At 35.8% G+C, this 18626-nt stretch overlaps 2 long non-coding RNA genes across 2 annotated transcripts; both read left to right on the forward strand.

The window, feature by feature from the left end:
- The first annotated feature begins 2149 nt into the window (after positions 1-2149).
- On the forward strand, positions 2150-14741 carry LOC147556948 (uncharacterized). Its single transcript, XR_015233663.1, has 8 exons — positions 2150-2654; positions 3176-4668; positions 4748-4966; positions 5079-6806; positions 7590-7658; positions 10769-10985; positions 11160-11253; positions 11833-14741. It is a non-coding gene; the product is annotated as an uncharacterized LOC147556948 (long non-coding RNA).
- Positions 14742-15332: 591 nt separating this feature from the next.
- On the forward strand, positions 15333-18553 carry LOC147556949 (uncharacterized). The gene is made up of 4 exons (XR_015233664.1): positions 15333-15494; positions 15793-16263; positions 16337-16459; positions 17012-18553. It is a non-coding gene; the product is annotated as an uncharacterized LOC147556949 (long non-coding RNA).
- Positions 18554-18626: the final 73 nt, after the last annotated feature.

An 18626-nucleotide genomic window follows, 5' to 3' on the forward strand; every position in this document is an offset into this window, starting at 1 on the left:
TTTGTTTTCTGATGGGAAAGAAAACCATTTTTTTCTGATGGGAAAAAAAAGGGACTGAAATTTAACTGTTTGGTTGGTCCATAGGAAAATCAGGGAGTGCCTTAAAAAAACAATACAATTTGGACTTCTTGGTTGCACTAGCTTCATCTCACCCAAATATGAGTGGAGACTAGAGAGTAATCGATTGAGAGAAGATATTAGATCAAGAACAACTCTGGGTATCCCTCCAATTAGGGTTTCAATAATCAAAATACATTTCTGGTTCAATCAGGTAACATAAATCATACCGGTTTCAAGACCAAATCGATCAGCTACTTCTTCATCTCCATATCCTATTTCAATTCTTTTAATCCCCCTTTAGAACTTGCATTTTCTCTCTCTAGAATTTATTAACAGTGTGGAGGAAGAAGATTGCTCCCAAAACTTATTAACAGTGTAGTAGGAAGCAATTGGTAAGTAGTAATAATCTGAACCTGAAAGCAATTTTAATTGGAAGTAATTTTAATTGGAAGCAATTTTAATTGGAAGCAATCTTAACCTGATCTTCTCCAAAACTTTTGTATGTGAATTAAGTTTTGATCTTGTTTAAATTCGTGATGGTCTTTGATGTGAATTTCATATTAAGTTCGAGTTTGCTACCAAATTTCTAATTAGGGTTTCAATTTTTTCCCAATTTCATATTAGGGTTCATACATGAAAGCTATCTTAACCTGGATTTCATGGTGATGAAAATTCTGAAGGAGGTGATGGTGAAAAAACTATATATATTTGATATTGATGATGAGGATTTAGTTAATCGGTCTACGACAGTGATGAGGCTCATGCAAGATTTTTCAAGAGGCCGATTGAGAGAGAAAGGGAAACTTGCAAAGAAATAGAGAGAGAGAGAGATCTAAGATGAAAAGTCAGAAAGAGGAAGAGGTAGTCGTTTAAGAACGAGAAGAGAGGGAGTCGGGAGTCTCGAGACATAAGAGAACGAGATGAAGAAATAACCAGAGTGTGGGAATTCCATTTTACCACCTTTTTGGTGGTAAATTATTTTGGGTTCTTTTCCCACTATTTTTTACGATGAGAAATCAGATTTCACACTCTTGTGGCGCAATCAAACACTAAAAAATCGACTTTCCCGTGAAAACCATTTTCCCAACAGGAAATTGGGCTGGAGACCCAATTTTTTGTTTTTTTTGTCAAAAAGACAAGTTATCTTTTTTTCCTTCTAGGCACCATGAAAAGTTTGGAAATAGGCTTGAAGGACAATTCTAAAAATCCCTTAATTTTGTATACCTGAATTGACCTTTGTATAAAGGAAAATTTTAGAAACACCCTCAGATTTTCCAAAAACCTTCACATTTTATATAATCTTACTTCATAGTTACTTATTTTGTTAGGGTTTGATTTTGCGAAGCTTTGCAAACTAGTTTGCAAACTGATTTGCAAACTGGTTTGCACTACTTTGCAAATTGGTTTGCAATCTGGTTTGCCTTGCAGAGCTTTGCAAACTGATTTGCAAACTGGTTTGCAATCTGGTTTGCCTTGCAAAGCTTTGCAAACTGATTTGCAAACTGGTTTGCAAACTGGTTTGCACTAGTTTGCAATCTGGTTTGCAATCTGGTTTGCCTTGCAAAGCTTTGCAAACTGGTTTGCCTTGCAAACTAGTTTGCACTGCTTTGCAAATTGGTTTGCAAACTGGTTTGCAAACTAGTTTGCAATAAGGTCAGTTTTGTCTTTTCCCTATATTAGATAATTTACAAAAATGCCACAGGGAGCTGAAGCCCATAAAAAATTGTCCAATCCTTTTTAACCAAAGGCCAAAGTTTATAGGGAGTTTTGGCCAAATTTCCCTTTTCCCGATCCCATTCCCACCAATCAAACAGACCCTTAAAAAAGAAGAAGAATTACAAACGGTCGAATTGCCAGGTCCCCCACTCCACCAAATTTAAATTTTAAGCCGTTTGTCTACTTTATAAGAAATTTGCCATCAAGACCGTTAGATCGGTATTCCACCGCTTTATCCTGTTTGTTGGATTAAATCCCTACATACATCCTTTCTTTCCTTCTGACCGTATCCTCTCATTCTTTCTTGCCCTTCGATCTCTCTCTTGTCTTCCTTATTTTCTGTATTCGTTGGAGGCCGGTTCGAGATCCTTCAACCTAAAATCGGTTTGCATGTCTAGTAATGAGGGTTTCGGGGTTGATTTGTTTGATTTTGGGTAAAGTTTCGACCCTCTAAAGGTTTTGATTTCGACATGGTTCTTAGTTGTGTTCTCTGATTATTCTCAGATAGTATGGGTTCGATTTTCGTTCTTGATCTGTTGATTGCTTCAACAAATTTGATACCTATGCAATTTTGGAAATTTGTATCGTTATTCGATTCAACTTCACATTGGATTTGAGTTTATATTTGATACCAAATGGGGTTATTGTTTTCTCACCTGTATTCTTTAATCATTCAAGAAAAAGAGTGAAATTTTCAGAGAAATAGCGGCTCTGGGGTTTAAAGATTGGAGAAGAAATAAATTAGGTCAATAATTTTTTGAAGGTAGCTTGGTCGCATTGTTAATCGGGGAATGCACCAATTGTAAATTATGGTTTGCTAATCGGGAAATGCACAAATTGTTTGTCAGATGAATTTGTTGCTGAATCAGATTTCTCAGGTATAGTAACTTATGCATGGTATGTGTTATCGCTAATATGGAAGCTTCAAGTTTCTTTAGCACAACTTCAGTTAATCATCTTGGGCAGAGAAATCTTTACCTTTTGAAAGCTTTGGCAAACTGTAAGGTTTATTAAGGTTTGAAATTCCTTAAATCTTTACCTTTTGTATTCAATGAAATGTTATCATGGGGGATAGTATCCTTCTATTGAAATATTGTGTAACACCACTGTGTAATTGATGACAAGTTATTAATAATATATTTCAACTTGAAGATGTCCTTGATTTGATTGTTGTTTTCTCCCTAAATTATATGCGATGAAAAAGTTCTTTCTTAAAACTGAAATATGCAAAAAGTTTGATGTTCTATAGGAAAGGCGTCTTTGTGAGGCAGATTGGGCTTTCTTCTCTTATCAAAAGGGGGTTGTCTAGTTCAGATTTTTCCTTTAGTTTCTTTACTTTGCTCAAGATGATCGATTTAAATGAAAAATTGGTAATTTCTGTGCCATTTTTTTTTCTCAGGGAGGATGTTTGATACGGACTAGAAGTAGCTATTCCTGTATTATCATGGGGAAGGCGGTCGCATTTGATAAATCTACTTGCATTATTTTTTTTGTGGTCTTTTTGGTAGTTCTATGTATTTATTCTGCTTTGTTATTTGGCAGGAGGACTGGAACCAACTACGAGGAGCTAATTGTGTTGTATCTGAATGAGTCTTTCTTAACTTGCTTTCTTACCCTTGTTAGAGGAATAGTAATTGAAGCGTGCTATATTTATTTCCTTCTCCTTTAAACTAGACTTGTCCTAGCCTAGGAAGATATAATTTGATTTTCTCGCGAGGGGTTTTTCTTATTTTACATAGATTACCTAAACTCATCTTTACAGAAGGTTTATCCTTTTCTGCGATGGTTTACCTATCTTTATCGATAAACAAATATCCATGGATAGTTTGTTCGTGGAAAAGAGTACTACTAAATTTTATCTATTTAATACTTTTCAACTGTAAATCTTTTCATTACCTAACATATGCAGTCTTCTTTTGTGTTATTTCCTGGTTTTAAGAATGAGAGGTGTCCAAGGGAAATGGTTTATTAGGGAGGCTTTTCTGCCTGGAGTTGCTCTCTAGTTCGCCTCTAAGGTTCACTAAGGAATAATAAATGAAGCGTGGAAATTTCATTTGATATTCCTAGGTTCTTCAAAATTGACTTACTTTAAGGAGTTGTGACTTGGCTTGTCGTCTAGGGGTATGGTTTCCTATTTAACATAGATTCCACAATTTTGTTGGTTTTATCTTTTGTATGAAGGTTTACCTATCTAAAACAAGAACGTTCTATATATGTCACACTTCTCAGGAATATGCGAAATCCATACATTGACTGACTGATTTTTTGGGTATCTTGAGTGTCATATGTGTTTTGGGTTTCTTTTTATTTCATAAGATATGCCTTCGTTTGTGTTATTGGTTGGTATCGAGGAATATGACAGGTGTCAATGGAGAAATTTTCTTAGGAGGGAGTTCCATTTGGATTTGCCTTTGAACTTAAGTCCTTTTCAATTATTTATGAGTTGTTCATCTTGTAAGGGGGTTTCTTGTCTTCTGACTTGGCTTATTTTTTGATTTTTATTTTTGTTAGAGGAACAATAATCTAAAGCATGCAAAACCTCATTTCATTTGCTCATGGGTATTTGAATTGGACGTACTCCAAGGAGATTTCATTTGGTTGTTAACCAGACTGGGTTACCTATTTCAAATAGATTTCATACTTCATCTTTGCTTTTATCATTCTGGATGAGGGTTCGCCTCTTTAGGTAAGTAATATAAAATTATTTTTTATTAATACCCAGAGTTAAACTTACTTTATATTTTTTTGAGGTGTACCTAACACCCACAGACCAACTATTCGTGTTTTTCTCGTTTCCTCAGGGAACAATGCATTATGAAATATCCTTCACAACTTCACTTTCTAACAAGTCATGTTTTAAGAATTTGTTTTATCTTTTCATTCCCTTAACAAGTGAGGTCCTCTTTCGAGTTATTTGTCGTTTTCGAGGATGAATGGTGTTTACGGAGACGTTTATTTGTGTTGTTGATAGGTATTGTCATGTCAAGTTCCATTTGGGCTATAAAATATTGTCTGTTTCAATAACTAATGAGTTGTTTATCTTGAAAAGCGGGTTTCTTCCTTTTAACACACTTCTTCGGTTGTTTTTTTCTTCGAGGAATTGTTGAAGCATGCAAAGTTCAATTTTTTTTCAGGGATGTGAGAATTGGACTTGATCTAGGGAGTCATTACGTTGTTTTGGGAATCGAGGGTTGTTTCCTATCCTCAATTATCCCATAAAAGTATTCTACATTACTGTTGATTTAGGGAGGGTGTTGGTTATGCAAATAAAGATATGGTGAATCTGTTTCATCCTTTTTCAGGAACCCGTAACACATAAAACTATTCTCTTGTGTGCTAGTGGTATTTTTTCAGAGGGTGAGGTTCTTTTGTTTGCTCGAGAATTCCTTATCTTGAATCGGAAGACATAATGTGTTTTAGTTCTTCTCAGGGGTCTTGTGACGGCAAAGTCCTATTCTGCCATGCTAATTTTGGGGAGGCATTGGGTAACAAAGCATTCAATTGCCAAGTTCTCGTTTGAGTTCATTAGTTTGCCCGGGGGATGGTGGTAATTTTCATTTTTGTCCTTGTTAGAGAAGTAATTAACGCTTCCCATGTGATGTCTACTTGAGATTTTTCACTTTTACAAACTCCAACTGAACAAGATCTACTTCGCTTTAAACTTCAAAGGCGGTTTTCCTGATTTATGTTACATAATTCTTCTTTCATGGGAGTTATAATTCCTAAATCCTAATTACGCATCCAAATACTTTTCGGTAATCTTTAATATTTCAAAATTTGATTCCCTTCTTCTCTCATGCCCTTCGGGAGAACTAAATTTCTTTTCTTCTCTTACATTTCTAGCTTGCATAAATAGAGAAATTTGCTTTACATCTTTTTAGTCTTCAATATTTTGTCTGAACCCGTTTTTAATTGTTGATGTTTTCTGGCATATCAGGTCTACGCAGAGAAGTTGATGGGTCCTCTTCGGAGAGGTATCTGTCTCAAGTTTCAATTCGATGATTGGGGTTTTCTGCGTAAGTTCCATTAGGAAAAAACAATTCAGTGTTGTAGTTTAGGTTTCTTTTCTTTACATGTTTTGGACTTTGTTCATCTTGGTCGGTTGTTTTATAGGGCTTTGATACACGCGGAGAAGTCTTGAGTCTTTGAAGGGGGTTTCCTATTTCAAGTTATCTATTTATAGGGGTGTTTGTTTTTAGTGTAGGTCTTTATGTGGTTCAAATGTTGACCAATTGGTATTATACGGACAGCTTTGCGGACTGTTGGTTTATGTGGAAGATATCTTTATATGGGAAATGTGTTTGACGCCTCTAGCACACAACAATGCCTCAATTGTTTGATCTAACTTTCTTCTAACATATTGCCTTGAGAAATTTGTAGCTAGCATAAATTGAGAGATTTGCTTTACATCTTTTTTCTAACATGTTGCCTTGACCCGTTTCTAATTGTTGTAATTTTATGGCAAATCATGTTTATGCAGAGAACTACTGTGTCTTTTTCGAAAGGGGAATCTGTCTCAAGTTTCAATTCGATGAAGGGGGTCTTTTGCCCAAGTTTTATTTGAATATAAAACATTCGTTGTTGTAATTTAGGTCTCTTTTGTTTACATGTTTTGGACTTTGTTCATCTTGGTTGGTCGTTTAATAGGGCTTTGATACATGTGTAGGTGTCTTGGTTCTTGAAGGGCGTTTTCTATTTCAAGCTGAACCTTCATACTCTAGGGAGTGATTTCCAGCACTCATCTTGATCCTTCATATATTAGGAGTAGAAATTGCTCCGAAAAATGACCCAGCCTATAAGGAGGGAGTTTTCTATATTAAGTTTGTTGTGGAAATTTGTTAATTTGTCTTTGTTTATGCTTATTCAAGTTGAATGTACAAAATTTTCACTTCATTTTGGGGTTTGCATTACAGTGGTTGCTGCTGCCCATATTAATGGTAAGGTAGAAAGAGAAACATTTGGAGTTCCTGTTGCCTCCTATTTATGGGTTCTGCTCAATCCCGCCGAGTTATGTTCTCAATTCTTAGAGGGCAAGGAATAAAATGTCGACATATTTCGGTCGAAATGACCGAAACATGTCCTAAATTCACATCATCGAAACGAAATTTCCACCGAAATCTGATACGAAATTTCGAAACTGAGATTTAGGTTTAGGGTTTCGAAAGATTCTAAAATCAGAAACTCATATAATACCTTAGTCGTTTATCTTTTACCTATCTGTTAATTTGTTTCATCTTTCTTGACTACTTCTCAAATATTTTGTTCTTCAAGAGATTCTTCTCTTCTTTAGGTGATCTTTAACTTTAGATTTCGATTTTAGGAATTTAGTTTGGGATTTGAAAGAAAATCTAAAGAGAGAGGAAGAGGGAACAGTCGAAACCGACTGAGAAGTCTTAGAAATAGGGATTAAGGGTTGTATTTAAGGGGGAAACAATTTTTACTACAAAACAAGTATGTTATGTTTTATTTTTTGTTAGCCCCCTAACTATTACTATTATAGCAGATTGGATCCTAAGCTAACTGTTTTAGGTTTACCTCTGAAAAATAATTCAATGTACCCCCTAAACTAACTGTTTAATTGCAGATAAGCACCTAACTTAACTGTTTTAGTACTAATAGAGTTAAATAACTCAATTTACCCCCTAAACTAATTGTTTTATTGTAGATTAGTACTGAACTTAATTGTTTTAAAACTGTTTTATCATTCCGGAAATTTGTAAAATTTCCACACAGAGCGAAACGTTTCCACGAAACGTGTCCACTTTTGGACCGACCGAAATTTCCATCGAAACCGACATTTCATTCCTTGTTAGAGGGTTTGAACATTTCCAGTAGATTTTAGTCTTAGATTTGAAACCTTATAACTTAGAATTTTTTCTTTTGTGCCGTATATGTAATTTCAGCATGATGCATACAGTTTTCTTCTACTTTCAGTGCACACAGTTTGGACAGCCACAGTTTGGTTGTTCTTCTTAGATCAATAATAATTGAAGCATGCCGAAATTTATTTGATTTTCCAAGGGATCTTTGAATTGGACCTACTCCACAAAGATATAATTAGGTCCCCTCCAGGTGCTTTTCCTACTTCCATGGATTATATAAATTTTTTCGTTAGCGTTGGATTGTCTTTCTCTATGATGGTCTACCTATCTGTATCGTTAACATTTGATCTTTTTAATACCTACAAGGAGAATTTGATTTCGAAGGACTAGTTGGTCATGTTCTCCTCATGCCCCTCAGGTAAGTTGTGCCATTAAATCTCTTGTTCTTTGTAGCACCAAAATGTAAGCTAACAAGTATGGTCATCTTTTGTGTTTCTTAGTAGTATCAAGGAGGCCTAGGCTTTTATTTTCTGGCTGGAACTCAAGAGTTCGCCTCTAAAGTCTGTTTGTGTCCTTTTTCTTGCTTCTCTGGTTTTATCCTTGCAACTTCCAAGAGTAACAGCGCAAAATTCATTTGATTTTCACAGGCATCTTTGCATTGGACATACTCTGAGGAGATGTGATTTGTTTGTTCTCGAGGGGGTTATCTATTACACATGATAAATATATATTCCACTGCATTTAGATAATACAGATTTTACATTTTACATTTTAAACTTATAATTTTGACGAACTTCAATGAGACGCGATCTGGCCTAAGTTGTGACGTTTAAAAAGATTCCTTCTGTAAGGGATTTAATTCATAATTACATATCAACATACAGAAACATTGCAGCATATTTTATGCTTTTCGGGGTTTTCCTCTTCTACATAAGTTCCACAGAATTCTTTTTTTATGGCTGGGTTTGAATTTTCTCTGTTGGTAACTAACATTAAATATAGTTATTTCATCAAGAAGAACTAATCCCCAAAGATTCGCTGTTTGTGCTTTCATCATATTCCTCAGGGAAACAAGTTGTTTAAAAATCTTTCTTTATCTCTCCATACCCTAATGGAGGTTCTCTTTTTTGTCAGTTGTTGGTTTTATCTTCTGAAGTTCCTTTGAAGTTCAAATTTGCGTCTATAATTCTGTCCTTTCAAATATTAACAAGTTGTTTCTCGGAAGGGGTTTTTTTGTCTTTTAACCGTGTTGGGAATAATCTTTGAAGCATGCAAAGTTTCATATTTTTTCTCCCAGGGTTATGAGAAATGGTCCTACTCCAGAGATGCATTACCTTGTTTTGTGAATGGAGGGGGTTTTCCTATCTTTCGTTGTTGCTTTAAAGAGGTGTTAGTTATTCAAATATAGAAATAGTGAATCTATTTAGTGTTTTTTAAGGAACTTGCACATAGTTGCATTACATAGTATTTACATGTGACCTAGTGGTGTTTCATTTGAGGCCTGAGTTCTTTTGTTTTTTGGAGGGGTTATCTGATTGAACTTCCCTCTATCAGTTTCTTTTCAGGTGGTCTTCTTGGATTGATGTACATATTTTCTTATCTTTCTCTCAGGCTTCTATGTTGTGGAAGGCTAGTCTTTTTTTTTCTGGCACGTTAATGTTGGGAGGTGATGAGTTACGAAGTGTTTTATTTCCTCTTTCTTTATGGTGTTTTTAATAGTTCTAAATAGTCATTTGAGTATATTGGTTTGCTAGGACAATTGGTTGGGATGAGCTTTGTTGGAGTAATATTTAAAGCATGCAGAATTCATTTTCTAGGGAATTGCCGCTTGGACAAGTTCCAATGAGATGTGATCGGGGTTGCCTGTCTGAGGGAGTTTTCAACTTCTCATAATTTATGAAAGTTGTTTCTTTATGCAGGATATAATTCCTAATTTTCTGTCAAATACAATAATATTTAATCTTATTTAATTTTTCTTAAGAATCTGAATATTCGATATTCAGATTCCCTGTATACTTCTTGTGGAGCAGTATCATAAAAAATAATGAACCTTCTGTCGAGCAGTGCCATGTAAATTTCTCCGTCCACTGAAGTTCTTACTTGCTTAAGTGCAAGTCTTTTGTTCTTCCTAGATTGATTTTAAGCGTTGGACAACAGTGTCTTTTGACTTTAATTTTAGGAATATGTATTGACGCGATTGGTGCTGTCCGTAGTTCATCACCTGAAGCTGGAATGAGGAACATATGGAGTTCCCTTTGCCATCTACCTGGTTTGCTATAACTCCTGTTAGTTTCTCATTTGTTGGGAACTCGAGAGATTGTTCTAGCTGTTTTTTTTGTTTTCCTGAGGATTCTGCATTTAGTTGGAGCTTGGTTCAGTTTTCTTGGAAAGAGGTTTTCTGTTCTAATTCATTTTTCTCTTCCTTTTTTGAGTGTATCTACTTTCAACGATTTCCTTCCACTACTTTGATGGTACAAGGTAAGAGGACCACAATTTATTCTAGCTCATCTTTGAAGGGGTCAAGAATCTTGGATAGCTTTTATCAGCTTGTAATCGTATTTGTTCAGAGTTCAGACATATGTGTATTTAAGTTGCCTGATTGATTGCACCTTGTTTCTAAGTTTTATGCTAATTAATTGTCTAGTTTTAGTGGATTGGTACACCGGTGATTGTACTAGTATTTGCAGGCTTGTTGCTTGTCCAGTTTTAGCAGGAGTGTAATTCATGCTCAGGTCCTTCAAACTTGTTTCCTTTAAATTTGTTACTCTTGTCATTGACTGCTTAAAATCCCGAGCGAAAAACTGTTTTGGATGAATGTTTATTTCAAAAGAGATTTAACATAAACAATTTGTTTCAGATGTGGTGTACTGTACAGATTGTCTTAGTATAATATGGGGCTGAATTTTCGTTCTTGATTTGTTGGTTGCTTCTGCAGATTTGATATATATGCAATTTTGAAATTTCAATTGTCGTTTTATTCATCTATAAATTGAATTCTAATGTACACGGAATTGAGTTTGTTTTCCGCTTCTGCAGATTTGTTTCGTCGTTTTCACTGGCATCTTCTTTACGGGATGGCTTGTGTTTTTCTGCCACGTTGATGCTGGGAAGTTAAGGGCTATAAAGCGTTTTATTTCCTCTTTCTTTGGGGTGTTTTCAATAATTCTGAGTACTATCTAAGTATATTGCTTTACTAGGACGGTTGGGATCAGCATTGATTGTGAAGGGGATTTTCTGAACTTGCTTCTTTGTTTTTTGTCCTTTGTTTTTTTCCCTTTGTTACAGAGCAGTAGTAATTAATGCATGCGAAATTCATTGGTTTAGTAGGAAGAACACCAATGAGACGTGAATATAATATCGTTTCAAGGGTTTTTCCTAGTTTATGACGTTGTTTAAAAGATCTTTTCTCCACAAAAATAATGGTTCTTTCTTACTCAATATTTTTTAGAAATCTGCAATATTCGAAATGATTCTCGTGTATCCCTCTGGTGGAGGCATAGAGCAAGCAGTACCATAAACATATTGAAGAGCATTACCATGCTAATTGTTTTTGTCCGCGAGTTTTTAACTAGCACAAATTGAGATTTTTTGCTCTATTATTTGTTACCTTGCAATCATCTTTTTGTTGTTGGCACTCCAGGACAGCTGAGCTATAGTGCTATTGATAGAGATGAATGGCAGCAACTGTTTAAGGCATATGAGAGACGTCAAAAGAAGGATTGCCAGACCCAAATTCTGATTTGGCGTGTCTTGCATGAATGGCCCACTTAGAACCTTGAATAATGCGGGCCTGATCCACATGTCTTTGTGGAGATTCTACTAGTTTCTAAGTATTAGGATGGTTAAGTGTCTTTAATGTCATTTAGTGTCTCTTTAATGTCTTTAATGTCTTATAGTGTCTCTTTAATGTCTTAAATGTCCTTTATAATGTTTTTTAGTGCTATAGGAGTTTAGAAGTTCAATAGTCTACAAGTAAAGATAGCAAAGGTGGGTTTTAGGCCTATATAAGGCATGTAATTCTGCTGTTTGGAGGACAGACAGAGAGTATTCCAGCAGCTAGTTAAGCTTTATGTGTTTGTGTGATGCAAATACCCCAAAGGTGTGATGCCTAAGGGCTCTAGGAGTGATTCCTAGTTTGTACTGGTGTGATACTAGTGCGTTATTTCTTATATCTATAATATAATCAAGTTAGTTTCTTCCTTATTTCCAACTTCCCATTTCTGTCCTACATCAGCTATACAGAGAGAAGTTCATTATTTGAACGAAAGCGGGTTTTTGTGTCAAATTTCAGTGGGGTGAAGGGGGTTTTCTGTCTCAAGTTAAGTTTTGTTATAGCTCCAAAAGTTTTCTTTTTATGTTCTGGGGTACTACCATTTACGTGTCTTGGAATTGCTTCGTCTTGATTTGTTGTTCATAGCGCTTGGATACATGTAGATCTTTGAAGGGGACTTTCTATTTGAAGTCGATTTAGTTGATTGTTTAGATATTCGTCATTTGTATATGTTTTCGTATGGTTCCAATGTTTAATCAACCTGTAATTCTTCACTTTATTACAGGAACTGCATTGTGGTGTGTTAGCTACTAAAAATTGGATCATCTCCTGTGACGGAAAAAAGTAATACTTGAACCCTTGAGAAACTTAATTTAATTTTTATTTGGTACTTTGTATGGAAGTTATTTTTCCGTCGGGAACTCTTTTTCAGGCTTGGATTACAGGTACAGTGATATTCAATTGTTTCCAGGGTGCGCCAGTTGGAATATCTGCTAAATATGAGTATTTTCTTCAGATTTCTTGTGCATAATCCGTTACGACTGTTCCTTTACATGTCTTCAATTGGTGCAAGGACTATCTTTCTGTATTATCTTTTTGACTAGGGGATTAGGTTTACATAGGAAGTGCTTCTATTTGTTCTGGAAGGGGGCTTTCTACACCGACTCATCGAAGTAGTTTTCTGTTAGGGGTATCTAAGCAATCCCTTTTTTACTTTACGGACATCTCGAAAGGCATCTATTATCATATCCTGCGCATTTTTATCGTTGGTGTTTTAGGACTGACATGCTGAAAAGTTACTTGGTCTATCTTGAGTGAATTTGTTATTTTTTGTTACTTGGTCTATCTTGAGGGAGTTTCCATGTTGAGTTGCTTAGTCTGTTGGTTATTTCTGGAATATTACTTAGCGTTGAACGATAATGTTTTTTCACTTTATTGGTAGGAATATGTATTGAAGCGGTTGTTGGTAACCATAGTCCATTACCTGAGGCGGAAGAGGAACATTTAAGGTTCCCTTCGCCATCTAGTTCTTGGTTCGCTCTAAATCCCTTTTTTTTCCTTTTTATTTCTTGGAGGATCTGAAATACTATTTTGGCTGGTTTGTTTGTTTGCCAGAGGATTCTATATTTGGTTGGAGCTTTGATTTGGTTTTCTTGGAAGGTGTTTTCTGGTCTAATTGATTATTTTCTTCCTTTTGGTGGTATATCTAATTTCTACGTTAAGCATAGAGTTTCCTTAACTAGTTTCAGGGCACAGTATGAGAGGACCAAAATTTGTATTCAGTTCATGTTCCGGGGATAAAAGAATCACTAGATAGCTTTCCTGAGTTTGCAGTTTGTATGTGTTCTTACAATTGTGTATTGAAGTTACCTTATGGGTTGCACGCTGTTTGATTCTAAGCTGTATACTGATTAATGGTCTAGTTTTAGTGGATGTGTATATCGGTGATGTTATCAGTATTTGCAGTCTTGTTCCTTTTCCAGTTTTAGTGGCACTGTATAATTCGTGCCCGAATTCTATACCCTAGTCTCCTTGTTTATTTTTCTGCTTTTTCGAAGATACTAGAGGATCTATTTTTTCTGGGAAACAAAGATCAGATCATGAACTTATGAAGTTGTGAACTGGATTGATAATTGACCATTTCAGCTTGGTGGAGTTAGACAATTTACTATTGCATTTAGAAATTTGACTTGATGGTGTCGTGCTGTCTACCCTGGTCATTTTCAGTGCATTATAAGTGTTTTTCATTCTTCGTTACTATTGGAATGTGCAATAAAGGTTATAAAAAAGTTCCTCGATGTTTTTCAGGGAAGTCGGTGTCTATTTGAAAGACTAGGCTTTCTCGTTTTGCTTAAAAAGGAGGTTATCTAGTCTAGATTTCCTCTTCCATTTTGTTCTTGCTTTGGATGAGGATGGTCGTTTTTAATCAAAAATTGCTAAAGGTTTATGCATTTTCTTTGCCAGGTATCTTTCTGATGGAACACCACTCCCATTCTTCTTGTAATCCTTTGTTTTCACAAGGTAAATTATGCTATTATCTTTTGCATCTTGCATGTGAACTTGTAGTGATCTTTCTATGCCATCTTGTTCCTTACCAAGGCTAATGTTTAGTCTTCCGGTGTGTTAGTTATTGGTACGAAGGACAACTGCTGTCTTAGTTTCTGCTTGGAATATTGTTCGAGTTTGCCACAAAACTTTCTTTTTTTCCAGTAATTGATAAGTTCGCCATTGAAATTTTTTTTTTTTTTTCTGTCTTTTGACTTTCTTCTTTCTTCTTGCCAGAGGAATAACATGCTCCTTTGATTTTCATAGCCAACTTTGAACTGGCCTTACTCAAGGAGATCTGATTTGGTTTGCACTCAAGAGGGGTTTTCAATTTCACATAGCTTTTACTACATTCTTCTTCCCTATTGTTTGTTTATCCTTCTCTACGATGGTTTATCACTTTATCTATTTTGACCAATGACACTTTGCCCATGTTTTTTTTTTGAATAGTTTGATTGAATTAGAACCGAGGGGAAAAGGAGATACAAGAGCCCCAAGGGGCAAAAAAGACAACAAAAACAGCTAGAAATTACATAGAGAACATAAAAGCCTCCCAATTTTCGACTAAGTCGACAAAAGATCTAAGGTTCACCCCTGGGATAGTTCTGCTCCAATGGAAGATGAGACATTTAGAAGAGAAAACGATATGTTCTGCTGTTCTAATTTTGTCTAGAAAGACTATTTCGTTTCTCACCTTCTACGTTGCCCAGATAATAGCTTTCGGAATAAGATTGATAAGTTGCTTCTTTCCTTTAATGTTCGACCAAGCCATAATCTGATCCGAAATAAGAGCTGGAGCAGTCCACACAACATTTTGTCCATGTTATACTATCAGAATTGTGATATCCTTCATCTCATTTCCCTTGGGAAGATATTACCATTAAAATTCTTTTGGTTTCTAGCTTGCCATATTTTAAAATCCTTGATTTCCTTACTTCGCCACCAATAAAGCAGTAACCAAATATAGACGATAAAAAATCACTCTACACGTCTTTTTTGTGTTATTTGATGGTTTATTTAAGGACACTGGAGTTCAGAGGAGGCATTTTCTTTGAAGAGAGTTTTCTCTACGGAGTTCCATCCTAACTAGCCTCAAAACTTCTTTCCTTCTCGATGACTAAAGAGTTCTATCCTTTTGTTACAGAAACAAAAAAGGAAGCATGCAAAATTCAATTGACTAAGGAGATTTCATTTGGTTTTCCCGTTGGGGGTTTCCGATATTTCATCAACCTCGCAGAATTTTTCTTCTATTGTTCCATGTAAGTCTACTTCCCTATTTTTGTTTATGAGACTGTTAGTTATGCATATATATAAAGGCTGAGTACATTGATTACATTTTCAGGAACCTGCACTTGTGGTGTTCTTCGAGGCGTGGGTTCTTTTGTTTTCTGTGAAGGGGTTTTCTGATTGAACTTCTCTCTTTCAGTTTGTTTTTCATTCTTCACAAGGTGGTCTTATTTCAATTGAAAGATATAATTTATTTCGTTTCTCCTTTCCAGGGATCTCGATGGTTAGGCCTACTCTGCTGTAGTTCATTGGTTTTCGAGGAGGATTGTGGACAACTTCGTCAAGTTAACCGGGTAAAAGGATTTCTGAACTTGATTTTCAACTATTTATCCTTATTAAAGAATTTATAAGTTAGATGTCAAATCCTGTGGTGTTCTCCTGGGATTTGCAAACGAGACAGTGCATCTATTTAATACTTCCTCAGGTCCTTGCAATATTCAAAATTATTCTTGTGACTTGGTGGTGATCAGTTTGAGGACCCCGTTCATTTGTTTTCTGTGAATGGGGGTTATTCTCATTGAACTTTCTTTATTCACTTTCATTTCTTTTTTCCGGATCTTCTTGAACATATTTGTTTTCGTCCTTTCACAGGCATCTTTGTTATGGGAAGGCAAGTATTTTTCTGCCACGTGATGTGGGGAGGTGATGGGTTACAAAGTGTTCTATTTCTTCTTTCTTTAGGGTGTTTTCAGTTGTTCTAAGTAATCATTTGAGTATATTGGATTATTGGTTGGCTAGAACGGTCGGGATCAGCTTCAAAAGTTAACTATGTGAAGGGGGCTTTCTGAACTCGCGTCTTTGTTTTCGGTAGACTGGAATGATAATTAACGCGCCCAAAATTCATTGCATTTTCTAGGGGGTATTTAATTTCTAATTTTCATTCCAAATAAAAAATATTGAATCTTATTTAATATTTCACAGGAATCTGCAATATCCGAAAATCAGATTCCCGTGTATCTCTATGGTGGAGTGAGCAATACCATAAAAATATTGAACCTTCTGCGGAGAAATACCTTCTCAATTTCTTTTGTCCACTTCTGCTTTTAGCTAGCACAAATTGAGGTATTTGCTCTACTTTTTATTCCCTTGCACCATTTTATTTATTCTTGGCACTTTACACATCTGGGCTCTGCAGAGAGAAGTTCATTATTCTTCTTGGAGGGAAGGGGTTTGTGTCAAACTTCAGTTGGGCGAAGTGGCATTCTGTCTCAACTTAAATTTGGTTGCAACTCCTACATTTTTCTTTGCGTGTTCTCAGGTATCTTCCATTTATACTGCTCTGACTTGCTTCACCTGCAAAGACTAGTTGTCCTTGTTCTGCTCGTGTCCCTCAGGAAAATAGTACTGTTAAATTTTGGTTCTTCCATGCCAATTTTTAGTAAACTTGCTCTACCTTTTTGTGCCTTAACAAGGCTATAACATGTTGGTTTTGCGCCATGTTAGTTGTTGGTACCAAGGATAACGGTTGTCTTATTTTCTGCTTCGAATTCCGAGTTGGCCTTTAAGATACTGTTCTTTTCAACAAATGATGAGTTTTCCATTTAGAAGACGTTATTCGATCTTTTGACTTTCTTCTTTGTTCTTGTTAGAGGAACAACAATTGAAGCACGTGAAATTCATTTTTTTTCGTAGGCAGATTTGAAATGGCCTCACTCTAAGGGATCTGGTCTAGTTTTCCCTCAAGAGGGTTTCCTATTTTACATAGGTTTTACTACATTCCTCGTCCATATTGTTGGTTTATCCTTCTCTACCAGGGTTTATCATTTTATCTATTTTGATTAATGGTATTTTTTCTATTTTAAAATTTCAGGAATTGTGATATCCTTATTCTAAGATCTTTGCTATATATCTTTTCAGTCCTCAAAATGTGCAATAAGTGGAGTATGCAGAAGTCATTGGTTTATCCTTCTCCAAGGAGATTATATTTTGTTCTCTTCCTTATTCATGGATGTGTTTTGTAAAAATATAGAGGGGGTGAAGGCGATTTTCTGATTGAACTTCCCTCTATTTGTTTCTTTTTCTTTCTTTATTGGGTGGTCTTTTTCAATTGAAAGACGTAATTCATTTTTGTTCTTAGGGATCTCGTAATGGGGTGTTTAGTCTTGCTCCGCCATAGTTCATTGGTTTGCTAGGAGGGTTGTGGTCAACTTCGTCAAGTTAACTCATAAAAATTATGTGATGTTCCCAGGGATTTGCGACGTCTTAATGAATGTATTGAGTACTTCTGGAGGAACTTGCTGTACTCAAACATGTTCTCTCCTATGCTGGTGGTGATCAATTTGAGGACTGGGGTCCATTTGGTTTCTGTGAATGGGGGGCACTTTCCTCTTCAGTTTGTTTCTTTCTTCCAGATTTACGGGAACATATTTGTTTTCTTCTATTTCACATGCATCTTTGTGATAGGAAGGCCAGTGTTTTTCAGCCACGTTGATGTTGGGAGGCGATGGGTTAAAAAGCGTTCTATTTCTTCTTTCTTTAGGGTGTTTTCAGTAGTTCTAAGTACTCATTTGAGTATATTAGTTTGCTAGGATGGTTGGGAAGTTGGGGTCAAATTTGAAAGTTAACCGTGACGTCCGTGACTGTCTGAAGGGGACTTTCTGAACTCGCTTTTTTGTTTTTTGTTCTTTGTTAGAGAGGAGTTGTAATAGCTGCGCGCGAAGTTCATTGAATTTTTCTAGGGGTTTGCAGCTTGGACGAACTCCACTGAGACCTTATAAAAATTGGTTTCTTGTCAAGGGGGTTTTCCTAATTTATGACCTCGTTTGAAGGACATTTTCTCTATTCCAAAATACTGAATCTTACTTAATATATTTCAGGAATCAGCAATATTCGAAATTCAGATTCACCTGTATCTCTCTTGGGGAGCGAGCAGTACCATAAACAATATTGAACCTTTTGTGGAGCAGTACCATCTTAATTTCTTTTGTGCATTTCAGTTTTTAACAATTACAAATTGAGATATTTGCTCTATTTCTTATTCTTCCGCACCCTTCTTTTTGTTGTTGGCACTCTAGGAGAACTGAACTTTACAGTGAGAAGTTCATTATTCTTCTTGCACGGAAAGGGGTTTTCGTGTCAAATTTCAGTTGGGCGAAGGGGGTTTTCGGTTTGAATTTCTTTCTTCTTTCTCAGGTATCTTCCTTTTACGCATGTTGCACTTGTTTCATCTTGATCGTTCAGTTTATTAGTTTGCTTGGATACATGTGGATCTTTAAAGGGGGCTTTCATATCATCTCGATTGTTTAGATATTTGTCTTGTGTAGATTTTCATCTGGTTCAAATGTTTGTTCAACTGGTAATCCTTCACCCACGGACAACATTGTTGTGTTAGCTACTAAAAAAATGATCGTCTCTTGTTGCGGAAAAGAGTAATTCTTGAACTCCTGGAGAATTTGTTTTTTTTATATTTAGTTGTTTATATCGAA

Source organism: Eschscholzia californica, unplaced genomic scaffold, assembly GCF_041429995.1.
Source record: "Eschscholzia californica isolate CP2 unplaced genomic scaffold, dmEscCali1.0.p SCAF_2, whole genome shotgun sequence".
Classification (NCBI taxonomy): domain Eukaryota; kingdom Viridiplantae; phylum Streptophyta; class Magnoliopsida; order Ranunculales; family Papaveraceae; genus Eschscholzia; species Eschscholzia californica.